At 47.3% G+C, this 24186-nt stretch overlaps 1 protein-coding gene across 1 annotated transcript in view; it reads right to left on the bottom strand.

The window, feature by feature from the left end:
• Positions 1–24186, bottom strand: part of CLCN1 (chloride voltage-gated channel 1) — a 109872-nt gene that overhangs the window by 84050 nt on the left and 1636 nt on the right. The gene's annotated exons all lie outside the window — the stretch shown is intronic.

Genomic DNA, 24186 nt, shown 5'->3' with positions numbered 1-24186 from the left:
GAGAAAAAAGGCAGGGTAATGAATAACATTTGGATTTAGTTAGCAGTCATCTCTGGCCAAGTGCTCCTGTAACAATAAACCAGATTTTTTTGTTTATTGGGATTAAGCCATATGCTGGTGTTGCGCCTTTTTTCCACTGCTGGTGCGGTTGGAATAAACAAACCAGCAAGCCTTGTCTTCCTTTTATGCTCAAACTAAGGATCATGGTTTGTGGCTGCCCCAAAAGCCACAATTAGCAAGCCATGGCTTCAGATTAGGTAGCGAGTGGCACTGTGGTCTAAACCACAGAGCCTAGGGCTTGCCGATCAGAAGGTCGGCGGTTCAAATCCCCGCGACGGGGTGAGCTCCCGTTGCTCGGTCCCAGCTCCTGCCAACCTAGCAGCTCAAGAGCATGTCAAAGTGCAAGTAGATAAATAGGTACCGCTCCGGCAGGAAGGTAAACGGCGTTTCCGTGCGCTGCTCTGGTTCGCCCGAAGTGGCTTAGTCATGCTGGCCACATGACCCGGAAGCTGTCTGTGGACAAACGTTGGCTCCCTCGGCCTACAGAGCGAGATGAGCGCCACAACCCCAGAGTCATCCATGACTGGACCTAATGGTCAGGGGTCCCTTTACCTTTACCTATGGTTTGCTAGGGAAAAGCAAACCCTAATTTGGATATAAGGAGAAGCCAAGGCTTCCTAATTTGTTTTCCCCCGCACTTGCACCAGGGAAGGAGTTTCTGATAAATCACCCTAAACCGACAAAAGTTGGCTTATCATTATGCGTGAGTTTTCTTTGCCTAATGCTTTCCCGCTTGAGATTTAAACAATGTCTGTCTCTCACCAGTCACTGCAGTTATTATTCTTGCGGAGCTCCCTCTAGTGGGAAGTTCTGCTACTGTTACCTTTGGGAAAAACAAGCGCCTTGCAAAAGGCCTGCATCATTCTCAAAGAGGGGGTGGCAAGTGAAGCCCACCTTCGAGTCTGCTGCGTCTGGACTGTGCCGCCCCACCACCCCCCCCCCGGCAACACCAGCACTAACTGCTTCATGAGAAGAATCCCAATTACTTTTCATAGGCTGGTATTGTTTATTTTAATAAGTGTGGTTTGACATTTCTTGCATGCTGCCTCAGTATCCAGAGCCTGAAATACAGGGTGTAAACAACTGTAATATAACTAAATAAACAAGACACTGAGGCAAAATCATCCTAACCAAGGATTTGGTGAAACAGGGAATTCATAAAGGCAAGGAAGGAACAGAAGGGTCTTAACCCAAAGCAATATATTTTCTCTCACACACATATCCTTACGTTTTCAAGTTTCCCATGTTGCTGCATATCATTTCCACTTCAGACGTAATGTTGGCTATAGTAAAAAAGCAGTGGGGGTGTAATGCCTCTGTTTAATTGAGAACGGAGCTCTCACTTTTTTTTTATGTCAAGAAAAGGAACTAAAGGACTGGGGAATACCAGCCACAGCATTCTCCGTTGGGGCTACGCTTGAGGGCAGTCCAGAGACTGCAGCTGGTGCAGAAGGCGGCACATGTTTTAAGTGGTACGGCAAGAAGGGATCACATATCACTGTCCCAGCACAAACGGGGCACGAGCTGCCCATTTGCTACTGGACCGAAGTCAAGATGCTGACTTCAGTTGTACAAAGTCCTAAAAAACTTAGGAGACACTGAGTGGGATTCACCTAAGAAGTCCTGCAAGCAGTAGGACCCCCCAGCGCAAGGACTTCCACATGCACCATGGGGCTTTCTCCCAGCACCCTTCAAAAGTGGCTCAGGGGTGAGAATCGCTCCCCAGAGGGTAAGGAAAGAAGTGAGTGAATGTTCAGTAAGGCAAGCTGACACGCTTAGCACAGATGGAAAATTTGTGGTAGCGCAATGTCAAAACCCACCCAGGGATTTGATGGAGTGCCTCCCTCCATGTCGGCCATGTCAGTCCCTGCGATGTGCAGAGGAAGCATGTCTCTTGTTCCCATTGGTAAGCATGGCTCACTATGTGGTGATGTGGGAGAGGGTCTTCCCTCTGGTACCTTCACCGCCTCCCGGTTTGTGCAACTACCTCCTATATAGATTTTGTGTTGCTTTTAAAGCACATCTTTCCAGCCAGTCCTTTGGGAGACGTTTGCGAGCGGCTGTGGTTACCGTATTTTTCGCTCTATAAGACGCACCAGACCACAAGACGCACCTAGTTTTTGGAGGAGGAAAACAAGAAAAAAAATATTCTGAATCTCAGAAGCCAGAACAAGAAGAGGGATCGCTGAGCAGCGAAAGCAGCGATCCGTCTTGCTGTTCTGGCTTCTGGGATAGCTGTGCAGCCTACATTCGCTCCATAAGACGCACACACATTTCCCCTTACTTTTTAGGAGGGAAAAAGTGAGTCTTATAGCGCAAAAAATATGGTATTTCTGCTGCTGCTACTGAACTGTTTTCGTTGGACTAGTGTGATTTTTTTACAAAAACAAACGATGGTTGAATTAATTTGTTGTGGTGTGTGTTCACCAACTTGTGATCCTACAGGATATGGGAGTTTATAAATGTAATAAAAGATAGAGTTAAGAAATAGGGCCGGGAGTGGGGTCTGTAGGTGCTGTGCTTCTGTAACTAACCACATAAAAACTACATTTTATCATCCACATCTCGCAAGGAGTAGTTTGAGAAAAACATAGCAACGCAGGAAAGTGTTAAACACAATGACTGGTGTGGATCAGCCTTCTTGAACTTGTGGCAGCCATGAGTGATGGCAGCTGTGGTCCAAAACATCTGGATGGCAGCAGGCGAGGGAAGCCTCCCCCGTTTCAAAACCCAGTGTGAATATACTAGCAGATCTTACATTCTCTAAATCAGTTTTTCGTCACGGCGCTTGTTTATCTTCTTATCTGCGACACGTTCAAGGCTGTAACTTACGCAGAGAGCAGATTTGGAAGAGGATGTATAATTGATAATGGCTGAACTTTGTCCCCTTGTTGCATTGTTCATCTAGGATGGGCTTGTTGTCCAGGTGGCATCAGGAATGTCAGAAGTTCCCCAGAGAGAAAAAACAGGCAGCTTTTGTCCTGGGGCACTCCTGTGCTTCGTCTGGGAAGCCATGCATACAGAATGCACAAAGAATGCTGTCTCTTGCTGACCATGTGGGCTGTCAGGGAGCATCCCTGGGCAGCTGTACATTTAGAAAGGGGCCATCTTAGCAGAGCACAGAGTTGGAATGCAGAAGGCTCCAGGTTCAATCCTCAACGCCTTCGAGTAGAAAGAATCAAGGCTGAGAAAGGAGCCTTGATGGCACACTTGAGCCCTTAAGGTTGGGCCCTTGGTCATGCCAGAAATGGCAAGGATATTCTAAAAGTCCATATAGTTAAAGCTATGGTTTTCCCAGTAGTGATGTATGGAAGTGAGAGCTGGACCATAAAGAAGGCTGATCGCCAAAGAATTGATGCTTTTGAATTATGGTGCTGGAGGAGACTCTTGAGAGTCCCATGGACTGCAAGAAGATCAAACCTATCCATTCTTAAGGAAATCAGCCCTGAGTGCTCACTGGAAGGACAGATCCTGAAGCTGAGGCTCCAAGACTTTGGCCACCTCATGAGAAGAGAAGACTCCCTGGAAAAGACCCTGATGTTGGGAAAGATGGAGGGCACAAGAAGGGGACGACAGAGGACGAGATGGTTGGACAGTGTTCTCGAAGCTACCAGCATGAGTTTGACCAAACTGCGGGAGGCAGTGGAAGACAGGAGTGCCTGGCATGCTCTGGTCCATGGGGTCACAAAGAGTCGGACACGACTAAACGACTAAACAACAACAACATTCTAAAAGTGGTGCTAAGATCTGCAACCTGGCTGTCTCCTTCCGTAAGGAAACCTATGTCATGAATACTGGGTACAATTGTGAACACTTGCACCTCAGAAAGGATATAGCAGAGATGGGAACAGCAACCAAAATGATCAAGGGCTAAAGGAATTCTCCTTCACTGTTCGACAGTGGAATTTGCTGCTAAGGAGTGTGGTGGAGTCTCCTTCTTTGGAGGTCTTTAAGCAGAGGCTTGACAACCATATGTCAGGAGTGCTCTGATGGTGTTTCCTGCTTGGCAGGGGGTTGGACTTGATGGCCCTTGTGGTCTCTTCCAACTCTATGATTCTAGGTTTTTCTTCATGTCTGCACACCATTGTATTTGTTGTGGCACTGTCTTCCTCGAATCTATCATTTGACTGTAACTGGCTGCAATGCACGTTCCGTTTCAAGTTGACTCCTTCCTGCTTTTTCTGCCCTGCATTAGCAACATTCACAAGTGTCTTAGCACCACTTGTGAAAACGCTGTGGGTTGCTTGGCAGCCAGTGTCATAGCAACCTCAAACATATTGCTTCCCTGGTCCGAAGTTGCTCAGGGCTGTAATCTGATAGCCTTCCTACTGTAGCCCGATTTGGCTCCTGGAGATGCCAGACACTTCCTGACTTAACATAAACTTAATCAAAACAGAAGCTTATGGGGATAAGAAGAGAAATGAAAAGTTGGTCTCTCGCGTACAGACAGACTTATTGCCCTTTCCCTAGGTGCACCAAATGCATTCGACAATATACATTTGATACTATGGGATGATGAAGTGTCTTGAGTGCCTCCTTCAAAGAAGGTCATCCATCTCCTCGTTTCAGATAACATCTGACTTTTCCTAGAGACTACCTATATTTTTATCCATGTCAGAGGGTCAATACACTGGAGGTTCAAACGACACTCTCTTGAAGGTTTAATCTTCTTTTCCTGTGATGACTACATGTATTCTCTTGCAAAACAGTCCTGCAAAGTTCCAGCTTGATTGCCAGAGTGGAAGCCTAGTTAGTCTGTTGCAGCAAAAATAAGAGTCTTATGGCCCTTTAAAAACTAACACATTAATTGGGGGGGGGGTTGGATCTCCCCCCCCCTTTCCTGCTTGGTATGAGTGTAAGAATGAGACCTTGCCATATTTATTTCATTGCCGCTTTCCTGCGGTGAACTGTGGAGCCATTGACATGATTATTACAGTGGTACCTCAGGTTACATACGCTTCAGGTTACAGACTCCGCTAACCCAGAAATAGTACCTCGGGTTAAGAACTTTGCTTCAGGATGAGAACAGAAATCGAGCAATGCTGGCGCGGCGGCAGCAGGAGGCCCCATTAGCTAAAGTGGTGCTTCAGGTTAAGAAGTTTCAGGTTAGTAACGGACCTCCGGAATGAATTAAGTTCTTAACCTGAGGTACCACTGTATGTCTGAATTAACAGCAGTGCTTTTTTTTCTAAAAAAAAATGTTTAGGGGTACTCTCATTTTCCTACTCATATTAAAATACTGCCCCTCAATGAGGCCAAACTTAGATTCACAAAATGTTTAGGGGTATGCGTACCCCTGCGCCCCCCCCCCGAAAAAAGCACTGATTAACAGTAGCCACTTAAGTCATCTCAGGCATGGGTGTTCAGTTGTGTCCTCTCTGCTGTGCCTGATTCCTTCAATTCCATTTTCTCTCTCCCCCCCCTTTTTTTTAGCAGAAAGCTTCTAATATTTGTAGAACCTGACGTATGAAACAAAAATGAGCAGGCTTCATCAAACTCCTTTGTTTGATGGAAAACTAGCCTCCCATCTCAGCTTCAGTATTTTAATCGAGGAACGTAGCAAGGACTGACATTTAGGAATGCGGATCTATGCCATTAGACAAAGAAAAGGCTAAACACCCTTGGTTTGTTTTTGTCTTTACTGCTGATCTTCCCTGGTGGAAAAGTTGATTGCTTCCCCAAAGAAAACAATGAAGGTATCCCAGATTGTAGCACAGCAGTGACTGAGATGCAGTGCTTCTTTGGGGGGGGGGGACACAGACCCCTAAACATCTTGTGAATCTTTGTACTTTTGCCCATTTACTGTATTTATTTTTCCTGGTCTGAACTATAAAACGGCAATTTTCTTGAGTCAAAATGAGATTACCCCAAAACATTTTAGAAGAAGAAAAAAACACAGTTGAGATGTATGTAACATTTCAACTCAAAAGCAAAACGTATTAGCAAAGACAGGAGCTCATGATCATTCCAGCTCAGGTTTATTCCATACAAAACCAAGTGATTTCCAGTTTCCATTAAAAAAAACCAATTAATGCTGGTGTGTAGGAAGTCCAGCGTTATTCTGCTCATATTACAAGAGGGATGCAAAGTAACCCAGTCTTGTTATACCCATATTACTGAAGGAAGGGTGGAGGTCATGTATGATAACTCTGATGTATTGTTCATCTCAAGTAGTTAACCTGGCAGATTTTGGGGGGGAGGGGGTGGGCGGGGATGAAATGGAAAAGGCGCTGTGAAGTTTATAGTAGTGCAATTAACAGAACACTGTATTTCCGTCCTCTTTCCCATATGCCCTTCAATACATTTGGAAAAATCCAGTTATTTTTCAAAAATAAACCCTTTGTTCAATACTGATTTTCTTCAAGCCTCTAGAACACTGAGAAAAGCCTGCAGCCTTTTGGGGGTGGGAGAGAAATTGAGGGCATCCGTCTTCAAAGCAATCGCTTCTTAAATGCATCAGTTCAACTCACCCAGAAGCTAAACAGCCCCTGCTGGCTCCCTGCTCTTCCTTTTCATTATGATATCTTTTTCTTAGCCCTGCACACCCCAAAGGCAACTATGACAGTGTTGTCAACAAGTCCAGGTTAAAGTGGTTAGGGACCCTGATGCAGGCGTCATCATAGGGGGACCATTCCCCCCAAAAGGAATGCATGAAATAAGGTAACAGAAAATACGTTTTGAGACAAACTTCTTATTACATATGCTTCTGTGGGTTACCAAAAATAGCCTGAGCACGTGCAGTTTCACAATCCTCAACAGAATGCAAAAACATTTTAGCACCCTTAACAAACAGAAAGGAAATACTCTGAGCATGCGCAGTTTCTTATTCTAATCTTACTTCTTGTCGTTTTTTGCTCCCTTCCTAACTTGGGTCATTCACCAACGCTCAGCCTAACCTCCCTGACATGGCAATTGTGAAGATGCAGAAGGAGGCATAAAACAGCTGCAAAAGGGGGTAAATATGTAGACTGCTGTATTATAAGTTACCTTTACCGTGAATTCTCAGTGACTGGATTTTGGGAAATTATGCATTTGCTGAAATTAACTTGCAGGGAGTAAGTTCTCTCAGCCAAAATCACATTGGAGTAAAGAAAAGACAAAGGGTGATTCCATGACATCCCAAGGATTGGAAAGAAAAGTGCACTAAAAAGCAGCAGGAAAGAAAAGAGCAAAACAGTAGCTTTTTAGGGCACCAGGAATTCCTATAGCCTATTGCTCAAATAACTAATTCATCTATCACCTCATTCATTGGCTGAAAACACTGAAATATGGGAGCAATCAGGCTGGCTTATCTTGCAGAAATCACATAGAAGCTTGCCTGCACATTTTGCTTAATAACTTTCCTTCCATCAGTGCTAGAGGCTTACTTGGGTCCTGCTGCAATTGGACCACTTGCACCATTACAAATCTGGCCACGGTGAACAGAAAGGTGACAAGGGAGGCCAAGGAGCAAAGTGGACAAGTCCAGTTCCTCTTGCAGACAATCGAAAACATAAACCATTTCCCCTCTCCACCCCTGCCTGCCTCCACCAAATTGGCACCATCCCTTGTTGCCCCATCCCTGCAGTGCAAGAACTTGGCAATATTTCCTTGAGAGCAGTTCACAGCACTTTCTAATAACTCCCATGTAATGTCTGATCCCACCGAACCACAGCAAGAGAAGTCTCAATCCCTTCTCTACTTTGCTTGGAGCAAACACCTGGCATTTGTTTGTATCCTGGTTTGCATAGTTTGGCTCAATCTTCATCCGGCTGGTTGGCCTTTCTCTCTCCAAGGCTAGAATTAGCAATGGGATCCCCTGTCAGTTCTGCCCCTTGCCCTCCCTTCCTTTTCCACCCTCCAATATTCATTTCTGGAGCACACAGGGAGAGAACAATGTGCCAGAGGATCCCCACCCTACCCCTTCGAAGCAGAGCATGGTGGAATATTTTTAGAACTAAGGCTTGCAGCAGTGACGCAGCCAGGGAGGCATACAGCAGTGAAATGTAATTCTCTCTCTCTCTGTCTCTCTCTCACACACATATATACTAATGGAGAGTGACTGTGTGTGCAAATTTAGAATATTCCTCAGGGGAAAGTGGAAGAGGGAGAGAGAGATATAAACGAAGGAGGAATATAGAGCATCTTCTCAGAAAGAAAGAATTAAACATATTGGGAAGGGGAGGTGGTGAACCATCTGACCAGACCTGGCTGTTCATGCTGAGTAAATTAGAATAGAATCATAAAATGGGATGCCCTTCTTTTTGAGTATTTCTAACCAGGGTATCTCACCTGGTAGTTCCTTAAGCTTTTTGAAATCAACCTTCTTAAAGCCTCAAGTGCATGTCCAACGGCACTCAACTCTCCCTCTTGCCTCTGCATCATGAAACCCAAGAGGACATAACCATTTCCTCCCAAGGTATCTAGTACTTCCACTTTGTCGATCAGTTCCTCCTTGTTGGTGAGGACCAGTTCCAAAACAGATGACCCCCATGTTGCTTCTTCCACCTTCTGGGAAATGAAATTGTCAGTGAGGCAATTGAGGACTTTGTTGGATTGTACATTATTTGCACAGTTTGAGTTCCAACAGATATTGGGGTAGTTGAAGTCTCCCATGACTACTGTATCTCTACTTTTTGAATGTTTGGTAATCTGCTCTAGGAAGGCATAACCTAAATCTGCAGTCTGGCTTGGAGGTCAATAGCAGACACCCACAGTAAGGTCACTGTTCTTTTCCTCTCCAATTTTTACCCATATATTCTCTTTCTTCCATGCTCCAGGCATGTGTACACAAGTGTACACATGTGTATACATCATTTACACATAATGCTACTCCTCTTCCTTTCCTGTTTGGTCTATTCCTTTTGAACAAGTTATACCCCTCAGTTCCTACATTCCAGTGATGAGTCTCATCCCACCAGGCTTCAGTAATGCCTATTAGGTCTTATTTGCCACCCTGCATTAAGAGCTCGAATTCATCTTGTTTGTTACCCATACTCTGTGCATTAGCATAGAGACAATTAAAACCGTGAGTTATTCCCTCTAGCTGCTTCCTTCTTGTAGTTTTCTGTGCATCAATGGCGCAATTATGCCCAGTACTAGGTGCTTCCCTGTTGTCTGTAATATTGTCTCCCTCCCCTTCAGGATTTAGTTTAAAGATCTCCTGATCAGGTTTGTGAGAATCTTAACAAATTCTTGCCAACCATTGTGAAGTTCAACCCATCTCTTGCCAGAAAGAAGTCCTTCCTCGAGGAAGCAGAGACCATGATCCAAGAAGCCAAACCTTTCCTGATGATACCACCTATGCAGCCAGTGGTTTACTTCCAGTATTTTCTGCTCTCTTCCTAGGCTGTAACCTAGGTTGTAACCGTCAACAAGAGTGATGAAAAAGCCACCTGTGCCCCAAGGCCCTTCAGCTTCCTGGCCAGAGTCTCTTGGTGCAGCAAAAACCAACCCATCCACCCATCCATCCTATAAAATAACCTCTCTTTGCCCTCAAACCCTCCATGCCATAAACAGGGAGAAAACAAGTCATATCCAAAGCATCTCCCAACTTTCACAGATGTAACACAACCCCACTATCTGACAGCAAAAACCAAGAGGAGACATGCCCACCCCACAAGGTTGAAGCAGTTTTGCAAAGTATTCATTTGTACAATGAAGGTCAAATGCCCTGGGGTTTTTTAATGTACATTCACACTTAACTTGCATGAATGACTCTGAAAGATAGTGAGGAGGAGCTGGCACTTTAAAATATCTCATCCCAGTTTGTTCTCTCTGTTTTCTGTTATAGTATATTATGGTCCTCCTTTGTAACATTCCCTAATACTGGTCTTCACTTCCTTTTCATTATGGAGTTGTCCCCTTCTTAGTTGGCCCCTTTGAACTCAGTTGGATTTACTGTAGAATAAACACAGGTATTGTCAGGGAAGAGTTAGAAGTTTCCAGTTTATCAGAGGGAGAAAGCATTCCCCAAGAGGGGAGGGAGAGCAGTGAATCTAATAGAAGAGAGCAAGAGGAACAACAGGGAGGGACCGGCTGTTCACAGGAAAGGCAAGGGTTAAGTTCTAGCTCAGATTCGGAGGAGGGGAGATACAGGCCAGCTCTAGCCAGGAGGTTGGAAAAAAGAGTGGGAAAACGAAGGGAAAGGCGCCTTCGCCATTTTGAGGGTGGCTGGTCACGGAGAAGCAGAGCTCAGAAGGTATCTGAAAGAAGTGACTCTGAGGAAGGATAGTTAAGAACTGTTTATAAGATTATTTTGTTAATACACAATAAAAAGTTATAAAAGAACAAGAAGCGTTTGTGTGGTGATCTGAAGAGGACAACGACCAGTCCTGACAGGTATACTTGTGCCACACTGACGATCTTTCTGAAATTAGTAAGTAAATCCAGTTAACAAAACGTTCTGTAACACTACAGGAACGATTATTTATACATCCCTGGGGCTGAAATGTGGTTTGCAAAATGAGTTGGTCCAAAGCTACGAGCGTTGCCACATTTAAGGATGCGAGGGTTTAAATTTAAAATGTGACTTAAAACTCCACTGGGAGTCTAATGCTCTCCTGTGGAGCAGCTGTAAAGAAACTTCAAGGAGCCAGGCACGTCAAGCCACTAACAGCTTGCAGGAACAATTTCACCTGACTAACCTGGATGCAAGCCTCTGTGATGATCTGTGGCAGGAACTGTGAAAAAAGTGTCACACAAAATTAGTCTCCCGGGCAAAGAAGGTGAAGGAATATTGACAAGGAAATCACATGTCTGGGGTATCAAATTGTACCAACAGCAGTGAGGTGTATCTTGGTGCATTCAGGATGGTGATCAGGACAGGGTTCCCATTTGGAAATTATAGTTTTGACTCTCAATGCAGTACGGTACAGAAGGAAGTGTGCAGTTTTAATCAAGTATCCTGTGTTAACCAAAGAGCTCAAAGCACAAGCAAAAAAAAATCACACCATAAAAACAAGATGAGGACTGTTGTGGTAACTTCTTGGATGACTTCCTGCAATGCACTCAACATGAAGCTGCTTATGAAAAGTGTGTCAAAATCTTCAACTGGTCCTAGTCAGCCAGCCATGTACTATAAATATAACAACTAATGACTTCATGAATTGCCATTGATAGATGGGCTTTGTCATGTCAGTGTTCCACACTGAACAAGCTTCTCCAAAAATTTCCCACAATGCACTGGAGTTGCAGGGGGATCATGAAATATGGCCATTGACAGAATGAACATGACACTGAATCTCATATTTTTGAGGCCAAGGAAATTAGCAAACATGTTTTCATGACTGTCATACACATTGCAATGAATTAATTACACACTGCAATTAATTAAGATATGTAGCTGAATCAAATGTTAGCCCAATTCAGAGGGGATCCACTGGGCATGACCAACATATCTGGATACAACTTGTGGGCTTTGGGGCTTTATTTCCACTGTTTGTACATGACAGCACAGTGCAGACCTAGATACTTTTAAAAATTGCATGGACAAGTTTTGTTATCTATCATTTGAAATCAGATTGTGCAGAAACAGATCCTCGTGTTTCGCTCTTTTGGGGAAGCCTCCTCAATGAAGGCAGCCAGCCCACCAGCCATCACCCACACATACTTATTCAATTTGTTGTTTAGCTGGCTGGCTATCTAGAACGCAGCAGCCAGGTATTTAAAAGTGAGCACGTTTCACCTGTCCTCAAGAGAGTTTCAGTGAAACCCAGTTAGTTTCAATTCACCCTTTGGTGTCAACCTTTGAAGCCTGTGGGAATGTCCAATGTGGCTCCCTGGATGCTAAGAATTTCAGATGAGGCCCTGCCTCAGGTGGCTTCACTGTCAGAGACAAGACAAGCAGCAACAAGAAACAATTTCCTCCTCAGTTTGCTCCCTGATGAGTGAGGCCAATTTGGACAGTTCACTGAGGACTGACAGGCAGCTAGTAAATGTATTCCTGTTTAGGACCAAGCTAGGAGGAGAATGGCTATTAAAGCAGGGCTGCATAGATGTGCTTGTTGGGGAGGAATGATGGGGGAAGGAAGTGCAGGGGAACAGCAGCAGTAGGGTAAGGGTTAAGTAACCCACCCCCTGCCTTCTGCTTCTCCCCTCCAGATTAAGTGTTCACTCCCACTGCTTACTTCTATTTTCAGCACGAATCAGGGCTCCCATCATGAGAATCTGCCACACATTTAGTCTGGCTGTTTGGAAAGCTTTTTTCAGTGCTGGCTGGCTGTTTTTAATACTTTGTAAGGTTGCTTGAATAATTCATTTGTTTAATATTTTATTGTTTGAATCACTTTTTATTGCACATCTATTCCTGTTGTTGGTTAGATGCTGTCAGAGCTGCTTCCAGATCCTAGCTCACAGAGGATCACGTTAGCCAGCGATCATTAAATAAAAGTCTTTATTGAGTTACAGTTTCCATTCTCAAGCTGCTGCGTGCAACTCTACGTCTCATGGTTAGATCGGCGAAGCCCCATCTGAGTCTCCGCCCTTTGTACACCAACTTAATATCCTAGCCTTGCTCCACCTTTTCCGCCTGACTGTTCTTCTCTGGGTCCCTCTGCCCCCCGGGGTCTCTTCCTTCCGGGATTCCTCTGACGCTGACCCCCCTGACTCTTCTCCCTCCTTTCGGCGGGCTTTAGGACCTGGCTCCCTTTCCGGGCTGCCTACTGCGCCACCTTCCTGTGCATTTGAACTTGGCACGCGCGCCCAACCTTCCACCTTCCGTCTGACCGTTTCTTCGCTCCCCGATGGAGGTGTGGCCACTCCTGACTCGTGCCCTCCCCCCTGTTGTGAGCTGCCAGCGCTTGATCCCTGGCGCCCTTCCTCTTCCCTGCTCTCTGGCGGTGACGCTGGTCCTGATTTCCAACTGCTCCCCTCTGAGTCCCCTCTGGCTCTATCTTCCTGGGGTGTCCCCCTAGGCTCCCCCCTTGCCCTGGCCACTGGTGCTCCTTTCTGTGAATCTTCTGATTCACTGGAAAGACTCGGAGATCTCGGGTCGTCGTCATCACTCATCTTTTCTTCTGCCTCCTCTCCCTCGCTCTCTGTTTCCTCCCTTGCCCTTGCCTCTGCTCCTGAACCCCTGACATCCATCCCCCCCTCGAAGCCCCCTCTTCCCCCCTCCCCTCCTTCCGGTGCGGGATCTGGGTGCTGCCGTGTCAGGGGGACGAATGTCGGATACCGTTCGCTTCCCGTGGCGGGCCGCCATCCGAAGTCTTCCGGTTCTTCCTCCCTGCTCTCGTTGACGACGGTCACCTCCGCTTCCATCTCTGTGCCGCCGTGCTCGAAACCCGGGTCGTCCCCGAAAACGTCCATGTCCGTCTCTCCTTCGTTGCCTTCAGGAGACGTTGCTCGTCCTGGACCCTCCAGCCACCTTCTGCGGAACTGCTCCTCTGGTCGATCATCCCACCAATACGAGGGTTCTGAAGCAGATCCCGAGGGTGACCCCTCTGGGGAACGGGCGTCTCGTGTCGGTTCCTCGTCCGAGTCGAACCCCCGGAACGTGCTGGCTGAAAGCGTGGGCGTGAAAAGCCAGTCGTCGAAAAAGTCTGCTGGCATTGGCCTATGTGGGAAGAGGGCATGAAACTCTTCTTTGAGCAGAGGTTCGTCTAAAGCGTAGCCCGGCACCCAGATGTTGGCACTGGCCGGGGTGCCCTCCTTGGCGAGAAGGTATTCTACCCCCTCTTCCCCCCATCTGGAGTCCAAAATCTCCGTGACTTCGTTGATGCGCTCCTCCTGTGCCACTCCCCCTTGCCCGGTTCTCTCTCGGAGCGGACCCGGTGCCGTTCCTGGTTCCTGAAACCTGTGAGGTGCCTTGTAGGGAGTGAGCACCGATCTGTGGAACACCGGATGCATTCTGGAACCCTCCGGAAGAGCCAGCCTGAAAGCCACCGGGTTGACCTGTTCGTCGACTTGGTAGGGCCCCAGTTGTTTATGCCCTAGTTTCTTCTTCGCCAACGACCTGGCCGGCACTGCGTGGGCTGCTAACCAGACCCAGTCTCCCACATGGATCTCTTCGCCAACCCTTCTGTGTTTGTCCGCTTGTACCTTGTATGCGTGTTTAGCCAGCTCCAGGTGCCGCCGCAGCTGATCGTGGACCTCCTGCAACTCCGACGCGAACGCATCTGCTGTCTGCGGCTCCCCCTCCCCCATTCTTTCCAGTCCCGGGAAGGTTCTGGGGTGCCTCCCGTTGTTGGCGAAGAACGGCGTGACCCCCGTGGACACGTGCTTTGTGTTGTTGTAGGCGAACTCGGCGAGAGGCAGGTAATCCACCCACGTCGCAGGCTGTTGATTCGCATAACATCTCAGGTACTGCTGCATGATGGCATTGACCCGCTCCGCTTGCCCGTTGGTCTGCGGGTGTCTAGCCGACGCCAGGTTGATCTTGACGTTCAGGAAGCCCATCAGCCTCTGCCAGAAGTTTGAGATGAACTGTCGCCCTCGGTCGGACAGAATAGACCGCGGCAGACCGTGAACCTTGAACACGTGGTCTATGAACAGTTTGGCGGTTTGTTCCGCCGTGGCCACCTTCGCACACGGAATGAAATGTGCCATCTTGGAGAACAAATCCACCACCACCAGCACAGCCGTCTTGCCCCTCGAGCTGGGCAGATCCGTGACAAAGTCCAGGGCCACTCTCTCCCATGGCTCGAACGGAGTTTGCAGCGGTTCCAGCAGTCCGGCCGGCGGTCTGTGCACTGGTTTGGCCCTCTGGCAGGTGTCACACCTCGCCACGTAGTCCGCGACTTCCCCTCTCATTCCGGGCCACCAGAAGTCTCTGGCTACTAATTCCACCGTCTTCTCCTTGCCAAAGTGCCCGGCAGTGGGCGCGTCGTGCAGCTGCTGCAGTACCTTGGCGCGAAGTTCGTCTCCCGGCACGTAGATGGCCCCTTTACGGATGAGCAAACCATCTCGCAGCTGGAACTCGTCGGTCGCTGCCGTGCCCCTGTGCACCTCTGCCATCTTTGCTTGCGCGAAGGAGTCATCCTGCAACGCTCGTCGCACCGCATCCAGGTCAACTGTTGCCACCGCGCACGCCCACACTGTCGGTGCGAAGATGTGCATGGCGGCCGCTGGCGTTGCCTCCTCCAGATACTGTGGCTTACGGGAGAGAGCATCCGCCATGATGTTGGTGTCCCCCGGGACATACTCTATTCGGAAGTCGAAATTCGCAAAGAACTCAGCCCAACGTATCTGCCTCTGGTTCAGGAACTGTGCCGTGCGCCAGTGCTCTAGATTCTTGTGGTCCGTGCAGACCTGCACCGTGTGCTTGGCGCCGATCAGGAAGTGCCTCCACGCTTTGAACGCTGCATGAATGGCCAGCAACTCCCTGTCCCAGATGGTGTAGTTCTGTTCGGACTTGCTGAGCTTCCTTGAGTAAAACGCTCCCGGCCTCCAAACCCCCTGCGGGTCTTTCTGCAGCAGGACTGCTCCCACGGCTCTGTCCGAAGCGTCTGTCTCCACCCTCATCGGCCTGCTGGGGTTGACATGAAGCAGCTGCTCTTCCGACGCGAAGAGACGCTTGAGTGCCTGAAAGGACTGCTCCGCCTGCTCTGTCCAGATGAACTTCTTTTTCTTGGAGCTGAGCGTGTCCGTGATGGCCGCTGTCTGCATCGCAAAGCCTTTGATAAACTTGCGATAGAAGTTCGCGAAGCCGACAAACCGTTGGACCTCCTTCCGGTTGCGTGGGCTTTTCCAATCCAACACTGCTCGGACCTTGGCGCTGTCCATGGCGAGCCCTTTATCAGACAACTTGTAGCCCAGGAAATCCACCTCCGTCACGTCGAATTGGCACTTCTCCAGCTTGGCGTAAAGCCTATGTTGCTGTAGCCTGCTCAGCACTTCCTTGACGTGTCTGTCATGCTCCTGCTGCGATTCCGAAAAGATCAGGATGTCATCCAAGAAACAGACGCACGTCTTGTAGAGGAGCCCCGCCAACACGTGATGCATGAAAGCTTGAAAAACGTGGGAGCCATTTTGCAATCCAAAAGGCATAACTCTATATTCGTAGGTGCCCAGGGGCGTGAACATGGCTGTCTTCCACTCATCTCCCTCCCGCATGCGAATGAGGTTGTATGCCCCTCGCAGGTCCAACTTGGTGAACACTCTGCCCTTCCGTACCTTTGCGAGGAGGTCGTCGATTCGGGGCATGGGGAAGTCCGATGGCTTGGTCACACTGTTCAAGATGCGAAAGTCCACTACAAGTCTTTTTTGGGGCGTGTCCCGCTTCTTAACAAAGAATACCGGACTGCCCCCCGCTGCCTTGGACTCTCGGATGAAACCGCGCTCCAAATTATGATCTATGAACTCTTTGAGTTCCTGCAGTTCGTCCTCAGACATGGAATACAGCTTCCCTTTGGGTAGCGCCGCCCCCGGCAGCAGGTCAATTTTGCAGTCATATGGTCTGTGGGGGGGTAGCCTGTCTGCCTCTTTCTCGCAGAAAACCTCCAAAAATTCTGCGTACTTGTGGGGGACCGCTTGCAGCGTGCCTAGCTGCAGCTGTGACTCCTCTTCCCCTCCTTCCTGCCTGGGCACGATGCAGTGTTCAGCGCAAAAGGAAGAGCCGAAGGTCAGCCGCCTCTGGTACCAAGCCAGCGTCGGGCTGTGCTTGTCCAGCCAACTCATGCCCAATACAATGGGCGTGTCCGATAGTTGAGTGACATTGAAGCTGATGATTTCCCTGTGATTCCCAAGTCGCATCACCATTGGTGGCGTCTGCTTCACCACTTGCCCCCCTAGCAGCTCCCTGCCATCCACCGTGACAACCTGCAGGGGCAGCGTGGCAGGCAGCAACTGTATAGCGTGCCGGTCGACAAAGTCCTGCCCTATAAAGTCCGCATTGCTTCCGGAGTCAATGGTGATTGGCACGTCCATGGTGATTCCATTGGGCAGCTGGAGCGACGCGGTGAGCTTCACTACCGGTTTGGGCGGGAGGGGGTCCATGGGCTGTAAAATCTCTGGGGACTGCTTCACTGACACGTCTGGTTGGGCCCCAGTGCCTCTTCCTCCAACCAGACTCCTTCGTTTCCCTGCTGTGGTTGTCCTTGCTGCGTTGCTGCAGTTACCATTGCTGAGGCTGCAGTGTGCTTGTGGAGCCTCTGGGGACACTCTTTCGCCATATGCTGTGGATCATCGCAGATGTAACACTTCCTGTTCCCTCTAGGAGGCTTCGCTTTCACTGCTGCCGGTGCTAGGGCTCTGGCTGCTGACTGAGCCCTTGCACCTCCAACCTCCATAGGTTCCGCTCCTCCTCCTGGCGGAGGCGTGGATTGCGCACGCGCTGCTTCTCTGGGAAGGAAGGAGGAGCCCCTGGCTGGTTCGCGCCCTCCACGCCCTTCGTCCCTGCTCCACGGACGTCCTTCCAGCCGCACCCCCACCGCCAGCGCCCTCTGAACGATCTCCTGCGTGGTCCGGGGTCTCTCCCCCCTCGCAATTTCATCTTTAACCGAGCCGTGCAATCCCTCCCAAAACAGGTCTCTTACAGGAGCCGAATCTCTGTCCCATTCCAGGGCACTGACCAAAGCGAAAAAGCGGGCATGGTACTGCCTTACGCTGGCCCTCCCTTGCTTCAGTCCATGTATCTCCTGCCGAGCAAGATCCACGTCAATGCTTGATAAAAAGCACCCATCCATCGCTTTAATAAAGGCATCCGCATTTTGGAGCGCTGGATCATTATCTCTCCACAAATTGCGCAGCCATGCTTTAGCATCTCCATGCAAATGGGACATGATGAATCCCACCTTCTCTTGCTCATCTCTAAAGTCTTTGTTCAGCAGTTGCAGTGCACACAGTACATCTGCTCTAAAGTTGGGGTACTGTTGCAAATTCCCATCGAAGTGAGAGACCAGACCGCCTGTTCGTCTCCCCAACCCAATCCCCTCCGGTTTGGGTGTCAGTTGCCCTTGCTTCGTAAGCACTTCCAACCTGACCTGGAGATCCCTGTAGGCGGCAGCTGCGTCCTCCTCTCTCTTCCTGGATGCAAGAGCCTCGGCATTCAGTCGTGTCACTGCTTCTCTGAGTTCCACTATCTGCTGTTCGGCCGTCATGTTGTCTGCCGTTCGTGAGCTCGCTAGTAGGCACCCGCTTTCTCTCCTCTCCTCGAGGACGTAGATGCCCACAATCTTGAGATGGGGCTTACTGTCAGAGCTGCTTCCAGATCCTAGCTCACAGAGGATCACGCTAGCCAGCGATCATTAAATAAAAGTCTTTATTGAGTTACAGTTTCCATTCTCAAGCTGCTGCGTGCAACTCTACGTCTCATGGTTAGATCGGCGAAGCCCCATCTGAGTCTCCGCCCTTTGTACACCAACTTAATATCCTAGCCTTGCTCCACCTTTTCCGCCTGACTGTTCTTCTCTGGGTCCCTCTGCCCCCCGGGGTCTCTTCCTTCCGGGATTCCTCTGACGCTGACCCCCCTGACTCTTCTCCCTCCTTTCGGCGGGCTTTAGGACCTGGCTCCCTTTCCGGGCTGCCTACTGCGCCACCTTCCTGTGCATTTGAACTTGGCACGCGCGCCCAACCTTCCACCTTCCGTCTGACCGTTTCTTCGCTCCCCGATGGAGGTGTGGCCACTCCTGACTCGTGCCCTCCCCCCTGTTGTGAGCTGCCAGCGCTTGATCCCTGGCGCCCTTCCTCTTCCCTGCTCTCTGGCGGTGACGCTGGTCCTGATTTCCAACTGCTCCCCTCTGAGTCCCCTCTGGCTCTATCTTCCTGGGGTGTCCCCCTAGGCTCCCCCCTTGCCCTGGCCACTGGTGCTCCTTTCTGTGAATCTTCTGATTCACTGGAAAGACTCGGAGATCTCGGGTCGTCGTCATCACTCATCTTTTCTTCTGCCTCCTCTCCCTCGCTCTCTGTTTCCTCCCTTGCCCTTGCCTCTGCTCCTGAACCCCTGACAGATGCCATATCCGGGCCAGCTGGTAGGATACACCTTTTAGCATTAAATAATAAAGCCATACAAAGGGCAACTCAAAGAAGGAAGGAGGAATCAAAGTTGAATATTCAGAGTGATTTTGGATAAAGTGTGGGAGCCAAATAGCCACTTTAGGTTTATGCATTTGCAATAGTCTCTCTGCCTCTGTCCACCCCCAGACATAAGCCCAAGTGACGATTTCTTTGAGAAGCTGCTCAACCGCAGCTCCTTGTCCTGCATGCACAACTGCTCAACAGCAGCTTGATATTCTCTATGAAGGTGACCTAAATTTCAGTGTACCTAAATTTCAGGTAAATGGCATTTCTGTGCGCTCTGACACTCATCATGCTGTCCCATTGTGCCAGAAGCAGTTTAGTCATGCTGGCCACATGACCCGGAAAGCTGTCTGCAGACAAATGCCCACTCCCTCGGCCTGAAATGAGATGAGCGCCGCACCCCACTTGCCTTTGACTGGACTTAACCGTCCAGGGGTTCTTTATCTTTACCTAAATTTCAGTGGTACTTTTTCAAGCTGCCCAGTGTGGAACGAAGTAGCTGTAGGGAGGTAGGGACTCTAAAGTCACCCTACACCTTAAGAAGCTGGTATATAATGGCTGGAAATACTCAGGTGAAGAGCCTAATCAAGTGAGAAGTGTCACATGGGAGCGGCACATTCAGTAAGTTTGCCTTTTTTTAGTGCAAATTAGTCAAACCTGACTCAGAGGGCACTAACAAGACGGTCACTGTTTTGGAGTGGGATTCAATCACATTCCAGCAAATTCAGCTTGCACACAATTAAAAGTCGATTTGGTGCTCTTGTACAACAAATCAGAAAGACTGCTCATTAAATTGCCGACCTCATCTAACTTCCCTGCACATCTTGTGCAAGCAAATCAGGACGAATGCTCAACAAACAGGTTGACTGGAAGTAACCTGAGACACTGTTAACAACTTGAAATTATCCCGGCAACCAAATGGGGACTTTGCTGCTGCCCTTGTTCCTGCAGGAGTAACTTAGGATTCTTAAAATGTTCGGTAGTGCTGCTGCTACTTCATCCCTTTATAGCACACCTTAACTCTCTATTGCCTGTGCTCAGACCTGAAAGACAATGAGCATTCCATGTGGCCAAAATATCAGCTGGGTAATATTAGATCCAACAATAAATAGGAACATAACAAACAGGAAACACTGAGTTGTATTCAGCCCAGTTCTATTCAGAGAAAACTAACTGAAATTAATGAACCTAAGTTAGTCATATTCATTTATTTCAGCACATCTAATGACTAAACATTTGACTAATGTGGGGTGTCTATAGCAATAATCCATTTTGGAAGTTACCAGAGTGCTTTCATATTTGTCTGCCAGCATATTTTGCAACAGCCAAGCTCAGCCATCTTGGTTCCCTGAACATCTCTCTGTGCTGGAGATAGTTATTAGCTAAACAAATGCCCACTTCGGGCTTTAAATGCGAGAATGAAGGACCACATATATCCAGAATGCCATACAAATGGCTCAATAGAGCCCTGACATATATTTCTAGATTGGAGATGGGTTACACCAACTCTAAGGTGTTCGGAAATAAAAAGACCTCCATGATCTTACATGTGACTATTGCACTTTTTAACAAGGCTGAAATTGCAATATTAGCTTTAGGGTTGAATGAGGTAGATCCTCTCTCAACCTATATGGATGCACAAATGAAAACAGTTTATGTAAAAATGGCATCAGCTGTTTTCAGCAAGTGGAGTAGATTTGTTACACCACCCGTTGAGAGAACTCTCTGCTGCCATTCCTTTATGGCACAGAAACTGGGACACACCCAACACCCAAAAGAAATATAGCTTGACACATGGACAGCTGCATTTGGCGCCGGATAAAGCTTCCAAACAGCCCTAAGATGGCAAATAGTTCCTGCAACTTTGAAATAGCAAAGGGAGTGGCCACCACAGTGAGGTCTTAAGCATGAGGGGAAAGCGGTGGACTATCTAAATGGAGCTTTAATAAGATCTCATCTATCACTTTTTAAAAGGGTGTCCAGCAACAGCTGGGTGTCAGAAGAAGATGCACTGGGATTGCCTGTACAGCCCATCAAAAATCTCTTCTACCTCTTTGCTTCTCACACGGCATTTCCCTTTCTACCAGGTCATCTCCAACTTCCACACAGTGACCAGGGCTCAACAAGGGTACCGCCTTTGCATACTGGAAACTCTTCAGTGCCCTTCAGGAATCCATGAACCTCTGGAGGTGGCTGTTATAACCTGTCCACCACTCGTGCAGAAAGTCAAAAATATCACATGTCTAAACCTCACAAGGAAGTGATCTGTCCATAATGAACACTGGAAACTGAAATTCCACATTAGTCCTGATTAACTTGGAGTCTCTAGCTTAGTTTGGTCACTAGCACAATGCCAAAATTGAAGAACTGCATCTCCCAAAAAGAGACAAAAGAGGGCAACAGATTTGAATATGTACATACACTAGTTTACAAGTATAGATGCAGATTTATAAATTACAGAAATTTAAGCAGAAATGCAATGACGCTTCCAATAGCGAAGAAGTTCATGACGAGGTGACTTATGTGCCTCCTCAGCCTGCTACCCTGGTGTTAAATGGGGAAACTTCAAAACCCTCCCTACTCTCCAAACAGGGGGCATACCTCTATCAAGTAGGGTATGTGGCCTCAAGCGGAATGTGTCATAAAGTGGTGCCAGTGTTTCTCTTTTGCATTTGAGATGCTTGCATGAAAGTGGTTGAGTTCAGACTGGTGTCTGGTCTACTGAACGTTACGCTCACCAGAGACACAGAGAGAGTCGCCGTTCTCAAAATGCATTTCCAAAACACAAATGAGTCAGTGGTAAATTTCATATACAGCAGAGCCAGCTCAAGCTATTTTTGCTGCCCTGCATGACAATTATTATTATTATTATTATTATTATTAAAAACTATTTAAATTCCTCTCTTCTGCTTTTTTTAAAAAGCACTCAAGGCAACTAAGAACAAATTCATAAAATAAATGTAAAAACACATGACAACAGCAGTTACTCCCTCCATATTGTGGGTGAAAGGGGCATGTTTTCACCGTCTTGAGTTTTCCTGTTTGCAGACACAGGAAGGCTTTTATTTATTTAGAAAAAACAGTAAACATCATTAAGAATCTCTAAGCAGTATACAAAAATAATATAATTATCAGTAAATAGATAAAATCAGCAAGATTTTAAAAGCATGTACAGTTAGTTACATATGGTAATAGATAATAATAATAAAAATTATTAGTTAAATTATAACAGCGGTTTGACTTCACCCCTGGAGGAACACTTGCTCAAGACAAGACAGATGCCAACTCAAGTCTCTGGGTGGATAGTATTCAGCAGGCATCTAATAACGCAGCAAGGACTCTTGGCTAATATCAGTACAATTGTTCTTCCACCAAAGAAATTATGCCAATTAGCCTGGCAACCCTCATAGCCACAAGTACTGCTTGTTGGTTTGAACCAGCCCCTACTTACAGGCCAAATATCTCAGCTGAAGAAGAAACTTACACCCATTCATAGCCCAACCCACATCACAGCTATGCCAAAATGCTTCACTTTGTGTGAATAAATCAATGTGATTAAATTCTTTGGGTGATGATTATACTATTTTATTTTCGCTTTTTTAAAAAATGAGCCTAGTAGATGACAGCTGGCACAAAGTATCCCTGCCTTCAAGCTTAAGCTTTTCTGGGTATTTGGCATTAACTGTAATGCAATAAAGCTGCCTTGAGTTATTGCTATGTTATGAATTATGGCCTGTCAGTCTCTCTCAGGACCTGTTAAATATCGCTTGTTCAGGTAACCTGTAATAACGCAGTCTTGCAGACGTACAGCTAATTTATTTTAACTGTAGGTCCACTCTACGATCCTTTCCATAATGAACACTATCCCACTGAACTCTTAATGGGCATGGGACCTTTACTGTGTCCACAAAACGCCACTGCCCAAACACACCAACAGCATTTCCACAAATCTACCGCATCCACTGAAATGAATGTACACCATTGAGAATGCATGAAGGGTTCTTGTTTGGTGTGGCGTAGGGAGGCCTACAGTGGGCTATTTAGTCCAAAATCCTGCCCCAAGAAAGGATATCCCTTGCCAATAACTGGCTTATTTTTAATTGAAATTTGCAAACCAATACAATTCCAACGTTTTTATCAGTTTGTTCCATTACGACTAAAACATTTAAGTAATAAGTTATGTTTCTAGCCAGTGTTTGAAATTAACCAGGAGCCAGGTGCATTTTGCACCTGGCTATCGGCCACTTGCAACCAAGTGAAGATACCTGGGCACCAGGAGGGTGCCTGACATCTCCACCATCTGGAGGTGCATGCCTGGGGATCATTAGATCTTGACTGTTTTCACACACTAATACCACAACCTGTAGAATTTTATCAGTTATATTTTACCTGCACCATCAAATTAATTTCAAGACCCAAATGCTTTTTCTGTGCAGCCTGAGCAGAAGCAGTCACCATTAAGAAAAAGAAGCCAGTATAGGTCAATATATATATGGACTGTCCCTGGATCAAGTAACTTTTCTTCTCAGAGCTCTTAGCTTAGTTCAAGAATGTCATCTGAACTATCCAGATGTTTAACTGAGAATCAGTCAGTCCCTCATTTGAAAAATAAGAATTTACAGCCATCTTGCCCCAAAATGGCAACTAGACATTCCGTTTTGGTGACTGCAACCTTGGTTTAAGGAGTCATTTGGCACCTAGATTCTATATATGAGTTTCTAACACGGTTTCTAAGGTGTATACCAAAGATTTTCTCAGCATATAGTGTATCTGAAAGCATGTGAATACAACGAATGTGTCATGCAACCACTTTCCCCACATTATCTGTCCATTTCTTGTGATTCCATCATTAAATTTTTTCTGGAGTGTTGAGAATTTGTTAGATTGATAATACAGTAATGCCTTTCCACTGACATGCTTAAGGCAGAGAACAGAATCACCATTCAGGTATTGCCAGTTAAAAGACTCCCCAGTAACAAGCTGGGAAAGACCTCTGCCCAAAACCTTGGATAACCACTGCCCGTCTGAGCAAACTGCTTAATCATTTCTGCACAACAGCACAGAGCGCTCATTATTTTGCAATACAGTATACAGGTCACTGGCAATGATCATTCAAAGAAGTAGCTAAGACACCTTCTATAATATTCATCAGTAATTCCCCATGCATTCCCTGGAGAAAAGGAATCTTCC

Source organism: Podarcis pityusensis (genome assembly GCF_964106645.2).
Source record: "Podarcis pityusensis genome assembly, chromosome: 17".
Classification (NCBI taxonomy): Eukaryota; Metazoa; Chordata; class Lepidosauria; order Squamata; family Lacertidae; genus Podarcis; species Podarcis pityusensis.
The sequence above is the reverse complement of the archived record's forward strand: the minus strand, read 5'-3'. Positions and strand labels throughout refer to the sequence as shown.